This window comes from Danio rerio, chromosome 4 (genome assembly GCF_049306965.1).
Source record: "Danio rerio strain Tuebingen ecotype United States chromosome 4, GRCz12tu, whole genome shotgun sequence".
Lineage (NCBI taxonomy): Eukaryota > Metazoa > Chordata > Actinopteri > Cypriniformes > Danionidae > Danio > Danio rerio.
The window spans coordinates 56,324,216-56,339,782 of record NC_133179.1 but is presented as its reverse complement, the minus strand read 5'-3'; the positions used below and the strand labels follow the sequence as shown (position 1 = coordinate 56,339,782).

The 15,567-nt window shown below is 42.9% G+C and overlaps 2 protein-coding genes, 20 non-coding genes and 1 pseudogene across 23 annotated transcripts in view; all 23 read right to left on the bottom strand.

Annotated features, from left to right (window-relative positions):
* Nucleotides 1-15,567, bottom strand: part of LOC137491103 (uncharacterized) — a 1,183,352-nt gene that overhangs the window by 1,010,016 nt on the left and 157,769 nt on the right. The gene's annotated exons all lie outside the window — the stretch shown is intronic.
* The window catches only part of LOC137489733 (uncharacterized), a 281,585-nt gene that overhangs the window by 149,863 nt on the left and 116,155 nt on the right, over nt 1-15,567 (bottom strand). The window lies entirely within an intron of this gene.
* Nucleotides 303-409, bottom strand: LOC141384296 (U6 spliceosomal RNA). Its single transcript, XR_012405362.1, has one exon. It is a non-coding gene; the product is annotated as a U6 spliceosomal RNA (small nuclear RNA).
* On the bottom strand, nt 828-934 carry LOC141382002 (U6 spliceosomal RNA). The gene has a single exon (XR_012402941.1). It is a non-coding gene; the product is annotated as a U6 spliceosomal RNA (small nuclear RNA).
* LOC141382040 (U6 spliceosomal RNA) lies at nt 1,358-1,464 on the bottom strand. Its single transcript, XR_012402983.1, has one exon. It is a non-coding gene; the product is annotated as a U6 spliceosomal RNA (small nuclear RNA).
* LOC141384295 (U6 spliceosomal RNA) lies at nt 1,888-1,994 on the bottom strand. The gene has a single exon (XR_012405361.1). It is a non-coding gene; the product is annotated as a U6 spliceosomal RNA (small nuclear RNA).
* On the bottom strand, nt 2,415-2,521 carry LOC141384294 (U6 spliceosomal RNA). The gene has a single exon (XR_012405360.1). It is a non-coding gene; the product is annotated as a U6 spliceosomal RNA (small nuclear RNA).
* On the bottom strand, nt 2,945-3,051 carry LOC141384293 (U6 spliceosomal RNA). Its single transcript, XR_012405359.1, has one exon. It is a non-coding gene; the product is annotated as a U6 spliceosomal RNA (small nuclear RNA).
* On the bottom strand, nt 3,471-3,577 carry LOC141384213 (U6 spliceosomal RNA). Its single transcript, XR_012405268.1, has one exon. It is a non-coding gene; the product is annotated as a U6 spliceosomal RNA (small nuclear RNA).
* LOC137495107 (U6 spliceosomal RNA) lies at nt 6,474-6,547 on the bottom strand (annotated as a pseudogene).
* On the bottom strand, nt 6,971-7,077 carry LOC141382047 (U6 spliceosomal RNA). Its single transcript, XR_012402990.1, has one exon. It is a non-coding gene; the product is annotated as a U6 spliceosomal RNA (small nuclear RNA).
* On the bottom strand, nt 7,498-7,604 carry LOC141384292 (U6 spliceosomal RNA). Its single transcript, XR_012405358.1, has one exon. It is a non-coding gene; the product is annotated as a U6 spliceosomal RNA (small nuclear RNA).
* LOC141382022 (U6 spliceosomal RNA) lies at nt 8,023-8,129 on the bottom strand. The gene has a single exon (XR_012402962.1). It is a non-coding gene; the product is annotated as a U6 spliceosomal RNA (small nuclear RNA).
* Nucleotides 8,553-8,659, bottom strand: LOC141384291 (U6 spliceosomal RNA). Its single transcript, XR_012405357.1, has one exon. It is a non-coding gene; the product is annotated as a U6 spliceosomal RNA (small nuclear RNA).
* On the bottom strand, nt 9,084-9,190 carry LOC141382053 (U6 spliceosomal RNA). Its single transcript, XR_012402997.1, has one exon. It is a non-coding gene; the product is annotated as a U6 spliceosomal RNA (small nuclear RNA).
* LOC141382045 (U6 spliceosomal RNA) lies at nt 9,609-9,715 on the bottom strand. Its single transcript, XR_012402988.1, has one exon. It is a non-coding gene; the product is annotated as a U6 spliceosomal RNA (small nuclear RNA).
* On the bottom strand, nt 10,139-10,245 carry LOC141384290 (U6 spliceosomal RNA). Its single transcript, XR_012405356.1, has one exon. It is a non-coding gene; the product is annotated as a U6 spliceosomal RNA (small nuclear RNA).
* Nucleotides 10,664-10,770, bottom strand: LOC141382001 (U6 spliceosomal RNA). The gene has a single exon (XR_012402940.1). It is a non-coding gene; the product is annotated as a U6 spliceosomal RNA (small nuclear RNA).
* LOC141382039 (U6 spliceosomal RNA) lies at nt 11,194-11,300 on the bottom strand. The gene has a single exon (XR_012402982.1). It is a non-coding gene; the product is annotated as a U6 spliceosomal RNA (small nuclear RNA).
* On the bottom strand, nt 11,724-11,830 carry LOC137489675 (U6 spliceosomal RNA). Its single transcript, XR_011009064.2, has one exon. It is a non-coding gene; the product is annotated as a U6 spliceosomal RNA (small nuclear RNA).
* LOC137489678 (U6 spliceosomal RNA) lies at nt 12,251-12,357 on the bottom strand. The gene has a single exon (XR_011009066.2). It is a non-coding gene; the product is annotated as a U6 spliceosomal RNA (small nuclear RNA).
* On the bottom strand, nt 12,781-12,887 carry LOC137495068 (U6 spliceosomal RNA). The gene has a single exon (XR_011015012.2). It is a non-coding gene; the product is annotated as a U6 spliceosomal RNA (small nuclear RNA).
* On the bottom strand, nt 13,307-13,413 carry LOC141384212 (U6 spliceosomal RNA). The gene has a single exon (XR_012405267.1). It is a non-coding gene; the product is annotated as a U6 spliceosomal RNA (small nuclear RNA).

The following is a 15,567-nucleotide window of genomic DNA, read 5'->3' as shown; positions in this document are numbered from 1 at the left end:
TGTCAGTGCTAGGCACACTGATTGATGCAGTAGGTCACCAAGTTTATGGACAGGGGGAAATTAGAGTGTCAGGATAGCCTATGGCAAAGTCCCAGTAAAGCAAGGGCTTTGGAAGTGCATTGGTTGCACAACAAAACAAATGATCAAAGCATCCCACATTCGTTTTCACCATGCATGTAGACTTTCCAGTTGACCCAGCAGCACCTCCCACAATTTGCTAAACCCATCCTCATGCACCATTTGGAATCGTGAAAAGCCTTTTGTCTTTTTGCATTTCTGTACTTTTACCCACGCACTAAAACAGCAATATGGAGCGCTTCACGGATTTGCGTGTCATCCTTTCGCAGGGGCCATGCTAATCTTCTCTGTATCGATCCAATTTTAGTATATGTGCCACCGTAGCGAGCACGGACGAGTGGACAGGCTCAGGGCATATGTACGCCTCGAGTCCCAGCAATGTTCCTCCAAGGTGGTGGGACCTGGAGAGCCATGTTCCCACTTGTATGCCGTGCACTACAGAGCTTTGGCCCTGTCAGTGCTAGGCACACTGATTGATGCAGTAGGTCACCAAGTTTATGGACAGGGGGAAATTAGAGTGTCAGGATAGCCTATGGCAATCCCACTAAAGCAAGGGCTTTGGAAGTGCATTAGCACAACAAAACAAATGATCAAAGCATCCCACATTCGTTTTCACCATGCATGTAGACTTTCCAGTTGACCCACTAGCACCTCCCACGATTTGCTAAACCCATCCTCATGCACCATTTGGAAACGTGAAAAGCCTTTTGTCTTTTTTCATTTCTGTACTTTTACCCACGCACTAAAAAAGCAATATGGAGCGCTTCACGGATTTGCGTGTCATCCTTTCGCAGGGGCCATGCTAATCTTCTCTGTATCGATCCAATTTTAGTATATGTGCCACCGTAGCGAGCACAGATTAGCAGTTAGGCTCAGGGCATATGTACGCCTCGAGTCCCAGCAATGTTCCTCCAAGGTGGTGGGACCTGGAGAGCCATGTTCCCACTTGTATGCCGTGCACTACAGAGCTTTGGCCCTGTCAGTGCTAGGCACACTGATTGATGCAGTAGGTCACCAAGTTTATGGACAGGGGGAAATTAGAGTGTCAGGATAGCCTATGGCAAAGTCCCAGTAAAGCAAGGGCTTTGAAAGTGCATTGGTTGCACAACAAAGCAAACGATCAAAGCATCCCACATTCGTTTTCACCATGCATGTAGACTTTCCAGTTGACCCAGCAGCACCTCCCACGATTTGCTAAACCCATCCTCATGCACCATTTGGAATCGTGAAAAGCCTTTTGTCTTTTTTCATTTCTGTACTTTTACCCACGCACTAAAACAGCAATATGGAGCGCTTCACGGATTTGCGTGTCATCCTTTCGCAGGGGCCTTGCTAATCTTCTCTGTATCGATCCAATTTTAGTATATGTGCCACCGTAGCGAGCACGGATGAGTGGACAGGCTCAGGGCATATGTACGCCTCGAGTCCCAGCAATGTTCCTCCAAGGTGGTGGGACCTGGAGAGCCATGTTCCCACTTGTATGCCGTGCACTACAGAGCTTTGGCCCTGTCAGTGCTAGGCACACTGATTGATGCAGTAGGTCACCAAGTTTATGGACAGGGGGAAATTAGAGTGTCAGGATAGCCTATGGCAAAGTCCCAGTAAAGCAAGGGCTTTGGAAGTGCATTGGTTGCACAACAAAGCAAACGATCAAAGCATCCCACATTCGTTTTCACCATGCATGTAGACTTTCCAGTTGACCCAGCAGCACCTCCCACGATTTGCTAAACCCATCCTCATGCACCATTTGGAATCGTGAAAAGCCTTTTGTCTTTTTTCATTTCTGTACTTTTACCCACGCACTAAAACAGCAATATGGAGCGCTTCACGGATTTGCGTGTCATCCTTTCGCAGGGGCCATGCTAATCTTCTCTGTATCGATCCAATTTTAGTATATGTGCCACCGTAGCGAGCACAGAGCAGTGGTCAAGCTCAGGGCATATGTATGCCTCGAGTCCCAGCAATGTTCCTTCAAGGTGGTGGGCACCGGAGAGCCATGTTCCCACTTGTATGCCGTGCACTACAGAGCTTTGGCCCTGTCAGTGCTAGGCACACTGATTGATGCAGTAGGTCACCAAGTTTATGGACAGGGGGAAATTAGAGTGTCAGGATAGCCTATGGCAAAGTCCCACTAAAGCAAGGGCTTTGGAAGTGCATTAGCACAACAAAACAAACGATCAAAGCATCCCACATTCGTTTTCACCATGCATGTAGACTTTCCAGTTGACCCAGCAGCACCTCCCACGATTTGCTAAACCCATCCTCAAGCACCATTTGGAATCGTGAAAAGCCTTTTGTCTTTTTTCATTTCTGTACTTTTACCCACGCACTAAAACAGCAATATGGAGCGCTTCACGGATTTGCGTGTCATCCTTTCGCAGGGGCCATGCTAATCTTCTCTGTATCGATCCAATTTTAGTATATGTGCCACCGTAGCGAGCACGGATGAGTGGACAGGCTCAGGGCATATGTACGCCTCGAGTCCCAGCAATGTTCCTCCAAGGTGGTGGGACCTGGAGAGCCATGTTCCCACTTGTATGCCGTGCACTACAGAGCTTTGGCCCTGTCAGTGCTAGGCACACTGATTGATGCAGTAGGTCACCAAGTTTATGGACAGGGGGAAATTAGAGTGTCAGGATAGCCTATGGCAAAGTCCCAGTAAAGCAAGGGCTTTGGAAGTGCATTGGTTGCACAACAAAGCAAACGATCAAAGCATTCCACATTCGTTTTCACCATGCATGTAGACTTTCCAGTTGACCCAGCAGCACCTCCCACGATTTGCTAAACCCATCCTCATGCACCATTTGGAATCGTGAAAAGCCTTTTGTCTTTTTTCATTTCTGTACTTTTACCCACGCACTAAAACAGCAATATGGAGCGCTTCACGGATTTGCGTGTCATCCTTTCGCAGGGGCCATGCTAATCTTCTCTGTATCGATCCAATTTTAGTATATGTGCCACCGTAGCGAGCACAGACCAGTGGTCAAGCTCAGGGCATATGTATGCCTCGAGTCCCAGCAATGTTCCTCCAGGGTGGTGGGCACCGGAGAGCCATGTTCCCACTTGTATGCCGTGCACTACAGAGCTTTGGCCCTGTCAGTGCTAGGCACACTGATTGATGCAGTAGGTCACCAAGTTTATGGACGGGGGGGAAATTAGAGTGTCAGGATAGCCTATGGCAATCGCACTAAAGCAAGGGCTTTGGAAGTGCATTAGCACAACAAAACAAATGATCAAAGCATCCCACATTCGCTGTTACCATGCATGTAGACTTTCCAGTTGACCCAGCAGCACCTCCCACGATTTGCTAAACCCATCGTCATGCACCATTTGGAAACGTGAAAAGCCTTTTGTCTTTTTTCATTTCTGTACTTTTACCCACGCACTAAAAAAGCAATATGGAGCGCTTCACGGATTTGCGTGTCATCCTTTCGCAGGGGCCATGCTAATCTTCTCTGTATCGATCCAATTTTAGTATATGTGCCACCGTAGCGAGCACAGATCAGAAGTCAGGCTCAGGGCATATGTACGCCTCGAGTCCCAGCAATGTTCCTCCAAGGTGGTGGGACCTGGAGAGCCATGTTCCCACTTGTATGCCTTGCACTACAGAGCTTTGGCCCTGTCAGTGCTAGGCACACTGATTGATGCAGTAGGTCACCAAGTTTATGGACAGGGGGAAATTAGAGTGTCAGGATAGCCTATGGCAAAGTCCCAGTAAAGCAAGGGCTTTGGAAGTGCATTGGTTGCACAACAAAGCAAACGATCAAAGCATCCCACATTCGTTTTCACCATGCATGTAGACTTTCCAGTTGACCCAGCAGCACCTCCCACGATTTGCTAAACCCATCCTCATGCACCATTTGGAATCGTGAAAAGCCTTTTGTCTTTTTTCATTTCTGTACTTTTACCCACGCACTAAAACAGCAATATGGAGCGCTTCACGGATCTGCGTGTCATCCTTTCGCCTCTTGCGGGAGAATCTTCGGTTCCCTTCCCGTTCCACAGTTCCACTTTCCCTTCTTCCTGATTGGCCCGACGTCTGGCTCAGGATTGGTCGACGCAAAGTTCCACAAAGCGTGCTTCCGAATTTGGTCATGTCATGTAGCGTGCCGTTGGCTCTTTGAGAAAGTTCCACTGAACGTGCGCTCCGATTGGCCGCTGGGCGGGACCTCCAGGAAGCGCGATTTATAAAGCGGTGCAGTGGATAGAGGAAGTTAAAAAAGGAGACAAAACAGACTATAAAGACGACAAGCTTTGTTGTAAATGTTTATTTTGTTTGACAAAAAAATAGATATATACATGTATATGTTTTAGGGCTTTATGATAGCATAGAAAAACGCGATTATTTCTAAAATAACATTTCCCTAGAAAAATGCATTTTTTCTGTGTTATTAAATCATTTACTTAATAATATTAAATGGTTAAAAGATATTGTTCAGATGCAATTAGCTCTAATTCTAAAAATTATAAGTCTAATAACACTGTCAAGGTGCAAACATTTAGTCTTTAAAACAACTAAGCAAGATAAATGTTTATTTTGTATAAAACAAATATAAATATACATGTACAAGTTGTAGGGCTTTATGATAGCATAGAAACTGCTATTATTTCTAAAATAACATTTATGATAGCATAGAAACTGCTATTATTTCTAAAATAACATTTATGACAGCATAGAAATTGCTATTATTTCTAAAATAACAATTCCATTCAAAAATGCATTATTTTATCTGTGTTATTAAATCATTTACTTAATAATATTAAATAGTTAAAAGATATTGTTCAGATGCAAATAACTAATTCTAAAAATTAAGTCTAAGTCTAAAAACACTGTAAAGGTGCAAACATTTAGTCTTTAAAACAACTAAGCAAGATATTCAGACTCTGATTGGCTGTTGTCATTTTCTTTTTTCTTCTTAACTTCTGCTATTAGTGTTTATTTACAGCTCTGGGTTAAGCTTTGAGCTGCTCTAGCAAATAGCCGAGCAGCAACTACTGGGAAGGTAGTTTATAAAATAATAATTTATCATATGTTTGTGATTTTTTTTTTTTTTAAATATTGCATAAACTGTTGTGATAATAAAATAATTTTACGCTATATTGTACTGCCCTAATATGTTAAAAGTATAAATGGTTATATATTTTGTGTAAATAAACATTTTTCTATTTTATTTCTAATCTCTGTGTACATTTCAGCTTTTTTTTTTAAAGATATTTGTTCAGTAGCTACAGTGTCCCAAGAGTGAGTTATCTGTTGTGACTTGAATAACTTTACACAATATTTATATTACACTTTACATAATTGTTTTCTATTCATTTATTGCAAACAAGAGTTGAAGGATAAAATTAAACTTCCAAAAATACACTGCGTACATATTCATGTGGTTGCTTTAATGTTATCATTGTGTAATTTAAAGTATGGTAATATTAGGGTTCTGTATATTATTCATAAACAAGTTATAAACTCTAGTTTAGCTAACAGTAAAAATAAAATGGTATAAAATTATATTGTAAATTAAATTTAGGTAAATATTCAATGTAAATGCAGTAACACCTAAAAATATGTGTATATGTAAATACAACTGTAAACATTGATGTAAATGAAATATTTTAAAATATATTTAATTGAATTTTTAAATAATTTATTAAACTTTAAAAAATTGACAAACCTATTTAAATATCAATGCCTGAAATTTAAATTTGAAAGTATTTTAATATAATATTTCTTATATCCTACAACCTAATATTTTTAGGTACTATATTTAATCAGTTGTTTAAATATTTTATTATGTGTTATTTAATATTAATAAATAGGTTACCTGAACATTATGGTCTATATAATTGACAAAATTCTAAAACATTTAAAAGTCAATATTTCAGTATGTTTATTATTGAACTATTAAAATATTTTATTTCTTAAAAGGTGTCAAATATAAGTCCTGATTATAAAAACATTTTATCTAACTGACATGCAATTCAAAAAAGCTATATTTAGTTATGTTGCAAATAAACATAGAATTATATTTGAATATAATGTAATACATTTATTAAAAAAATAATACTTATTATTATTATATGTTACTCAATTCATTTAAAATGGATTTTCTTTTTCAAATTATGTAATAAATGATATACAATGAGAGCAGTCTACAGCACATGGCTAATTAATATGCACCTGTCATACCCCAGAAAGCACATGGCTAATTATGCCAGTTCCCGCCTTTGATTTTTTACCATATTGGGTAATTTGTTTAATTTCAACAAGCATGAGCACCCTTCAAGGCCACAGGTGACCCCAATGGGGTTCAGGGGTCACTACCCTGCAGTCTAAGGCCATGTGACGTCGAGAGGACCGCTGGGGGCCGCAGGGTGGGGACAGAGAAGATCCATCAGGTTCCTTTGCGCAGGGGCCATGCTAATCTTCTCTGTATCGATCCAATTTTAGTATATGTGCCACCGTAGCGAGCACGGACCAGCAGTCAGGCTCAGGGCATATGTACGCCTCAAGTCCCAGCAATGTTCCTCCAAGGTGGTGGGACCTGGAGAGCCATGTTCCCACTTGTATGCCGTGCACTACAGAGCTTTGGCCCTGTCAGTGCTAGGCACACTGATTGATGCAGTAGGTCACCAAGTTTATGGACAGGGGGAAATTAGAGTGTCAGGATAGCCTATGGCAAAGTCCCAGTAAAGCAAGGGCTTTGGAAGTGCATTGGTTGCACAACAAAACAAATGATCAAAGCATCCCACATTCGTTTTCACCATGCATGTAGACTTTCCAGTTGACCCAGCAGCACCTCCCACGATTTGCTAAACCCATCCTCATGCACCATTTGGAATCGTGAAAAGCCTTTTGTCTTTTTGCATTTCTGTACTTTTACCCACGCACTAAAACAGCAATATGGAGCACTTCACGGATTTGCGTGTCATCCTTTCGCAAGGGCCATGCTAATCTTCTCTGTATCGATCCAATTTTAGTATATGTGCCACCGTAGCGAGCACGGACGAGTGGACAGGCTCAGGGCATATGTACGCCTCGAGTCCCAGCAATGTTCCTTCAAGGTGGTGGGACCCGAAGAGCCATGTTCCCACTTATATACCGTGCACTACAGAGCTTTGGCCCTGTCAGTGCTAGGCACACTGATTGATGCAGTAGGTCACCAAGTTTATGGACAGGGGGAAATTAGAGTGTCAGGATAGCCTATGGCAAAGTCCCACTAAAGCAAGGGCTTTGGAAGTGCATTAGCACAACAAAACAAATGATCAAAGCATCCCACATTCCTTTTCACCATGCATGTAGACTTTCCAGTTGACCCAGCAGCACCTCCCACGATTTGCTAAACCCATCCTCAAGCACCATTTGGAATCGTGAAAAGCCTTTTGTCTTTTTTCATTTCTGTACTTTTACCCACGCACTAAAACAGCAATATGGAGCGCTTCACGGATTTGCGTGTCATCCTTTCGCAGGGGCCATGCTAATCTTCTCTGTATCGATCCAATTTTAGTATATGTGCCACCGTAGCGAGCACAGACCAGTGGTCAGGCTCAGGGCATATGTACGCCTCGAGTCCCAGCAATGTTCCTTCAAGGTGGTGGGACCCGAAGAGCCATGTTCCCACTTATATACCCTGCACTACAGAGCTTTGGCCCTGTCAGTGCTAGGCACACTGATTGATGCAGTAGGTCACCAAGTTTATGGACGGGGGGAAATTAGAGTGTCACGATAGCCTATGGCAATCCCACTAAAGCAAGGGCTTTGGAAGTGCATTAGCACAACAAAACAAATGATCAAAGCATCCCACATTCGTTTTCACCATGCATGTAGACTTTCCAGTTGACCCAGCAGCACCTCCCACGATTTCCTAAACCCATCCTCATGCACCATTTGGAAACGTGAAAAGCCTTTTGTCTTTTTTCATTTCTATACTTTTACCCACGCACTAAAAAAGCAATATGGAGCGCTTCATGGATTTGCGTGTCATCCTTTCGCAGGGGCCATGCTAATCTTCTCTGTATCGATCCAATTTTAGTATATGTGCCACCGTAGCGAGCACGGATCAGCAGTCAGGCTCAGGGCATATGTACGCCTCGAGTCCCAGCAATGTTCCTCCAAGGTGGTGGGACCTGGAGAGCCATGTTCCCACTTGTATGCTGTGCACTACAGAGCTTTGGCCCTGTCAGTGCTAGGCACACTGATTGATGCAGTAGGTCACCAAGTTTATGGACAGGGGGAAATTAGAGTGTCAGGATAGCCTATGGCAAAGTCCCAGTAAAGCAAGGGCTTTGGAAGTGCATTGGTTGCACAACAAAACAAATGATCAAAGCATCCCACATTCGTTTTCACCATGCATGTAGACTTTCCAGTTGACCCAGCAGCACCTCCCACGATTTGCTAAACCCATCCTCATGCACCATTTGGAATCGTGAAAAGCCTTTTGTCTTTTTGCATTTCTGTACTTTTACCCACGCACTAAAACAGCAATATGGAGCGCTTCACGGATTTGCGTGTCATCCTTTCGCAGGGGCCATGCTAATCTTCTCTGTATCGATCCAATTTTAGTATATGTGCCACCGTAGCGAGCACGGACGAGTGGACAGGCTCAGGGCATATGTACGCCTCGAGTCCCAGCAATGTTCCTCCAAGGTGGTGGGACCTGGAGAGCCATGTTCCCACTTGTATGCCGTGCACTACAGAGCTTTGGCCCTGTCAGTGCTAGGCACACTGATTGATGCAGTAGGTCACCAAGTTTATGGACAGGGGGAAATTAGAGTGTCAGGATAGCCTATGGCAAAGTCCCAGTAAAGCAAGGGCTTTGGAAGTGCATTGGTTGCACAACAAAGCAAACGATCAAAGCATCCCACATTCGTTTTCACCATGCATGTAGACTTTCCAGTTGACCCAGCAGCACCTCCCACGATTTGCTAAACCCATCCTCATGCACCATTTGGAATCGTAAAAAAACTTTTTGTCTTTTTTCATTTCTGTACTTTTACCCACGCACTAAAACAGCAATATGGAGCGCTTCACGGATTTGCGTGTCATCCTTTCGCAGGAGCCATGCTAATCTTCTCTGTATCGATCCAATTTTAGTATATGTGCCACCGTAGCGAGCACAGACCAGTGGTCAGGCTCAGGGCATATGTACGCCTCGAGTCCCAGCAATGTTCCTTCAAGGTGGTGGGACCCGAAGAGCCATGTTCCCACTTATATACCGTGCACTACAGAGCTTTGGCCCTGTCAGTGCTAGGCACACTGATTGATGCAGTAGGTCACCAAGTTTATGGACGGGGGGAAATTAGAGTGTCACGATAGCCTATGGCAATCCCACTAAAGCAAGGGCTTTGGAAGTGCATTAGCACAACAAAGCAAACAATCAAAGCATCCCACATTCGTTTTCACCATGCATGTAGACTTTCCAGTTGACCCAGCAGCACCTCCCACGATTTGCTAAACCCATCCTCATGCACCATTTGGAATCGTGAAAAGCCTTTTGTCTTTTTCCATTTCTGTACTTTTACCCACGCACTAAAAAAGCAATATGGAGCGCTTCACGGATTTGCGTGTCATCCTTTCGCAGGGGCCATGCTAATCTTCTCTGTATCGATCCAATTTTAGTATATATGCCCCCATAGCGAGCACAGACCAGTGGTCAGGCTCAGGGCATATGTACGCCTCGAGTCCCAGCAATGTTCCTCCAGGGTGGTGAGAACCGGAGAGCCATGTTCCCACTTGTATGCCGTGCACTACAGAGCTTTGGCCCTGTCAGTGCTAGGCACACTGATTGATGCAGTAGGTCACCAAGTTTATGGACAGGGGGAAATTAGAGTGTCAGGATAGCCTATGGCAAAGTCCCAGTAAAGCAAGGGCTTTGGAAGTGCATTGGTTGCACAACAAAACAAATGATCAAAGCATCCCACATTCGTTTTCACCATGCATGTAGACTTTCCAGTTGACCCAGCAGCACCTCCCACAATTTGCTAAACCCATCCTCATGCACCATTTGGAATCGTGAAAAGCCTTTTGTCTTTTTGCATTTCTGTACTTTTACCCACGCACTAAAACAGCAATATGGAGCGCTTCACGGATTTGCGTGTCATCCTTTCGCAGGGGCCATGCTAATCTTCTCTGTATCGATCCAATTTTAGTATATGTGCCACCGTAGCGAGCACGGACGAGTGGACAGGCTCAGGGCATATGTACGCCTCGAGTCCCAGCAATGTTCCTCCAAGGTGGTGGGACCTGGAGAGCCATGTTCCCACTTGTATGCCGTGCACTACAGAGCTTTGGCCCTGTCAGTGCTAGGCACACTGATTGATGCAGTAGGTCACCAAGTTTATGGACAGGGGGAAATTAGAGTGTCAGGATAGCCTATGGCAATCCCACTAAAGCAAGGGCTTTGGAAGTGCATTAGCACAACAAAACAAATGATCAAAGCATCCCACATTCGTTTTCACCATGCATGTAGACTTTCCAGTTGACCCACTAGCACCTCCCACGATTTGCTAAACCCATCCTCATGCACCATTTGGAAACGTGAAAAGCCTTTTGTCTTTTTTCATTTCTGTACTTTTACCCACGCACTAAAAAAGCAATATGGAGCGCTTCACGGATTTGCGTGTCATCCTTTCGCAGGGGCCATGCTAATCTTCTCTGTATCGATCCAATTTTAGTATATGTGCCACCGTAGCGAGCACAGATTAGCAGTTAGGCTCAGGGCATATGTACGCCTCGAGTCCCAGCAATGTTCCTCCAAGGTGGTGGGACCTGGAGAGCCATGTTCCCACTTGTATGCCGTGCACTACAGAGCTTTGGCCCTGTCAGTGCTAGGCACACTGATTGATGCAGTAGGTCACCAAGTTTATGGACAGGGGGAAATTAGAGTGTCAGGATAGCCTATGGCAAAGTCCCAGTAAAGCAAGGGCTTTGAAAGTGCATTGGTTGCACAACAAAGCAAACGATCAAAGCATCCCACATTCGTTTTCACCATGCATGTAGACTTTCCAGTTGACCCAGCAGCACCTCCCACGATTTGCTAAACCCATCCTCATGCACCATTTGGAATCGTGAAAAGCCTTTTGTCTTTTTTCATTTCTGTACTTTTACCCACGCACTAAAACAGCAATATGGAGCGCTTCACGGATTTGCGTGTCATCCTTTCGCAGGGGCCTTGCTAATCTTCTCTGTATCGATCCAATTTTAGTATATGTGCCACCGTAGCGAGCACGGATGAGTGGACAGGCTCAGGGCATATGTACGCCTCGAGTCCCAGCAATGTTCCTCCAAGGTGGTGGGACCTGGAGAGCCATGTTCCCACTTGTATGCCGTGCACTACAGAGCTTTGGCCCTGTCAGTGCTAGGCACACTGATTGATGCAGTAGGTCACCAAGTTTATGGACAGGGGGAAATTAGAGTGTCAGGATAGCCTATGGCAAAGTCCCAGTAAAGCAAGGGCTTTGGAAGTGCATTGGTTGCACAACAAAGCAAACGATCAAAGCATCCCACATTCGTTTTCACCATGCATGTAGACTTTCCAGTTGACCCAGCAGCACCTCCCACGATTTGCTAAACCCATCCTCATGCACCATTTGGAATCGTGAAAAGCCTTTTGTCTTTTTTCATTTCTGTACTTTTACCCACGCACTAAAACAGCAATATGGAGCGCTTCACGGATTTGCGTGTCATCCTTTCGCAGGGGCCATGCTAATCTTCTCTGTATCGATCCAATTTTAGTATATGTGCCACCGTAGCGAGCACAGAGCAGTGGTCAAGCTCAGGGCATATGTATGCCTCGAGTCCCAGCAATGTTCCTTCAAGGTGGTGGGCACCGGAGAGCCATGTTCCCACTTGTATGCCGTGCACTACAGAGCTTTGGCCCTGTCAGTGCTAGGCACACTGATTGATGCAGTAGGTCACCAAGTTTATGGACAGGGGGAAATTAGAGTGTCAGGATAGCCTATGGCAAAGTCCCACTAAAGCAAGGGCTTTGGAAGTGCATTAGCACAACAAAACAAACGATCAAAGCATCCCACATTCGTTTTCACCATGCATGTAGACTTTCCAGTTGACCCAGCAGCACCTCCCACGATTTGCTAAACCCATCCTCAAGCACCATTTGGAATCGTGAAAAGCCTTTTGTCTTTTTTCATTTCTGTACTTTTACCCACGCACTAAAACAGCAATATGGAGCGCTTCACGGATTTGCGTGTCATCCTTTCGCAGGGGCCATGCTAATCTTCTCTGTATCGATCCAATTTTAGTATATGTGCCACCGTAGCGAGCACGGATGAGTGGACAGGCTCAGGGCATATGTACGCCTCGAGTCCCAGCAATGTTCCTCCAAGGTGGTGGGACCTGGAGAGCCATGTTCCCACTTGTATGCCGTGCACTACAGAGCTTTGGCCCTGTCAGTGCTAGGCACACTGATTGATGCAGTAGGTCACCAAGTTTATGGACAGGGGGAAATTAGAGTGTCAGGATAGCCTATGGCAAAGTCCCAGTAAAGCAAGGGCTTTGGAAGTGCATTGGTTGCACAACAAAGCAAACGATCAAAGCATTCCACATTCGTTTTCACCATGCATGTAGACTTTCCAGTTGACCCAGCAGCACCTCCCACGATTTGCTAAACCCATCCTCATGCACCATTTGGAATCGTGAAAAGCCTTTTGTCTTTTTTCATTTCTGTACTTTTACCCACGCACTAAAACAGCAATATGGAGCGCTTCACGGATTTGTGTGTCATCCTTTCGCAGGGGCCATGCTAATCTTCTCTGTATCGATCCAATTTTAGTATATGTGCCACCGTAGCGAGCACAGACCAGTGGTCAAGCTCAGGGCATATGTATGCCTCGAGTCCCAGCAATGTTCCTCCAGGGTGGTGGGCACCGGAGAGCCATGTTCCCACTTGTATGCCGTGCACTACAGAGCTTTGGCCCTGTCAGTGCTAGGCACACTGATTGATGCAGTAGGTCACCAAGTTTATGGACGGGGGGGAAATTAGAGTGTCAGGATAGCCTATGGCAATCGCACTAAAGCAAGGGCTTTGGAAGTGCATTAGCACAACAAAACAAATGATCAAAGCATCCCACATTCGCTGTTACCATGCATGTAGACTTTCCAGTTGACCCAGCAGCACCTCCCACGATTTGCTAAACCCATCGTCATGCACCATTTGGAAACGTGAAAAGCCTTTTGTCTTTTTTCATTTCTGTACTTTTACCCACGCACTAAAAAAGCAATATGGAGCGCTTCACGGATTTGCGTGTCATCCTTTCGCAGGGGCCATGCTAATCTTCTCTGTATCGATCCAATTTTAGTATATGTGCCACCGTAGCGAGCACAGATCAGAAGTCAGGCTCAGGGCATATGTACGCCTCGAGTCCCAGCAATGTTCCTCCAAGGTGGTGGGACCTGGAGAGCCATGTTCCCACTTGTATGCCTTGCACTACAGAGCTTTGGCCCTGTCAGTGCTAGGCACACTGATTGATGCAGTAGGTCACCAAGTTTATGGACAGGGGGAAATTAGAGTGTCAGGATAGCCTATGGCAAAGTCCCAGTAAAGCAAGGGCTTTGGAAGTGCATTGGTTGCACAACAAAGCAAACGATCAAAGCATCCCACATTCGTTTTCACCATGCATGTAGACTTTCCAGTTGACCCAGCAGCACCTCCCACGATTTGCTAAACCCATCCTCATGCACCATTTGGAATCGTGAAAAGCCTTTTGTCTTTTTTCATTTCTGTACTTTTACCCACGCACTAAAACAGCAATATGGAGCGCTTCACGGATCTGCGTGTCATCCTTTCGCCTCTTGCGGGAGAATCTTCGGTTCCCTTCCCGTTCCACAGTTCCACTTTCCCTTCTTCCTGATTGGCCCGACGTCTGGCTCAGGATTGGTCGACGCAAAGTTCCACAAAGCGTGCTTCCGAATTTGGTCATGTCATGTAGCGTGCCGTTGGCTCTTTGAGAAAGTTCCACTGAACGTGCGCTCCGATTGGCCGCTGGGCGGGACCTCCAGGAAGCGCGATTTATAAAGCGGTGCAGTGGATAGAGGAAGTTAAAAAAGGAGACAAAACAGACTATAAAGACGACAAGCTTTGTTGTAAATGTTTATTTTGTTTGACAAAAAAATAGATATATACATGTATATGTTTTAGGGCTTTATGATAGCATAGAAAAACGCGATTATTTCTAAAATAACATTTCCCTAGAAAAATGCATTTTTTCTGTGTTATTAAATCATTTACTTAATAATATTAAATGGTTAAAAGATATTGTTCAGATGCAATTAGCTCTAATTCTAAAAATTATAAGTCTAATAACACTGTCAAGGTGCAAACATTTAGTCTTTAAAACAACTAAGCAAGATAAATGTTTATTTTGTATAAAACAAATATAAATATACATGTACAAGTTGTAGGGCTTTATGATAGCATAGAAACTGCTATTATTTCTAAAATAACATTTATGATAGCATAGAAACTGCTATTATTTCTAAAATAACATTTATGACAGCATAGAAATTGCTATTATTTCTAAAATAACAATTCCATTCAAAAATGCATTATTTTATCTGTGTTATTAAATCATTTACTTAATAATATTAAATAGTTAAAAGATATTGTTCAGATGCAAATAACTAATTCTAAAAATTAAGTCTAAGTCTAAAAACACTGTAAAGGTGCAAACATTTAGTCTTTAAAACAACTAAGCAAGATATTCAGACTCTGATTGGCTGTTGTCATTTTCTTTTTTCTTCTTAACTTCTGCTATTAGTGTTTATTTACAGCTCTGGGTTAAGCTTTGAGCTGCTCTAGCAAATAGCCGAGCAGCAACTACTGGGAAGGTAGTTTATAAAATAATAATTTATCATATGTTTGTGATTTTTTTTTTTTTTAAATATTGCATAAACTGTTGTGATAATAAAATAATTTTACGCTATATTGTACTGCCCTAATATGTTAAAAGTATAAATGGTTATATATTTTGTGTAAATAAACATTTTTCTATTTTATTTCTAATCTCTGTGTACATTTCAGCTTTTTTTTTTAAAGATATTTGTTCAGTAGCTACAGTGTCCCAAGAGTGAGTTATCTGTTGTGACTTGAATAACTTTACACAATATTTATATTACACTTTACATAATTGTTTTCTATTCATTTATTGCAAACAAGAGTTGAAGGATAAAATTAAACTTCCAAAAATACACTGCGTACATATTCATGTGGTTGCTTTAATGTTATCATTGTGTAATTTAAAGTATGGTAATATTAGGGTTCTGTATATTATTCATAAACAAGTTATAAACTCTAGTTTAGCTAACAGTAAAAATAAAATGGTATAAAATTATATTGTAAATTAAATTTAGGTAAATATTCAATGTAAATGCAGTAACACCTAAAAATATGTGTATATGTAAATACAACTGTAAACATTGATGTAAATGAAATATTTTAAAATATATTTAATTGAATTTTTAAATAATTTATTAAACTT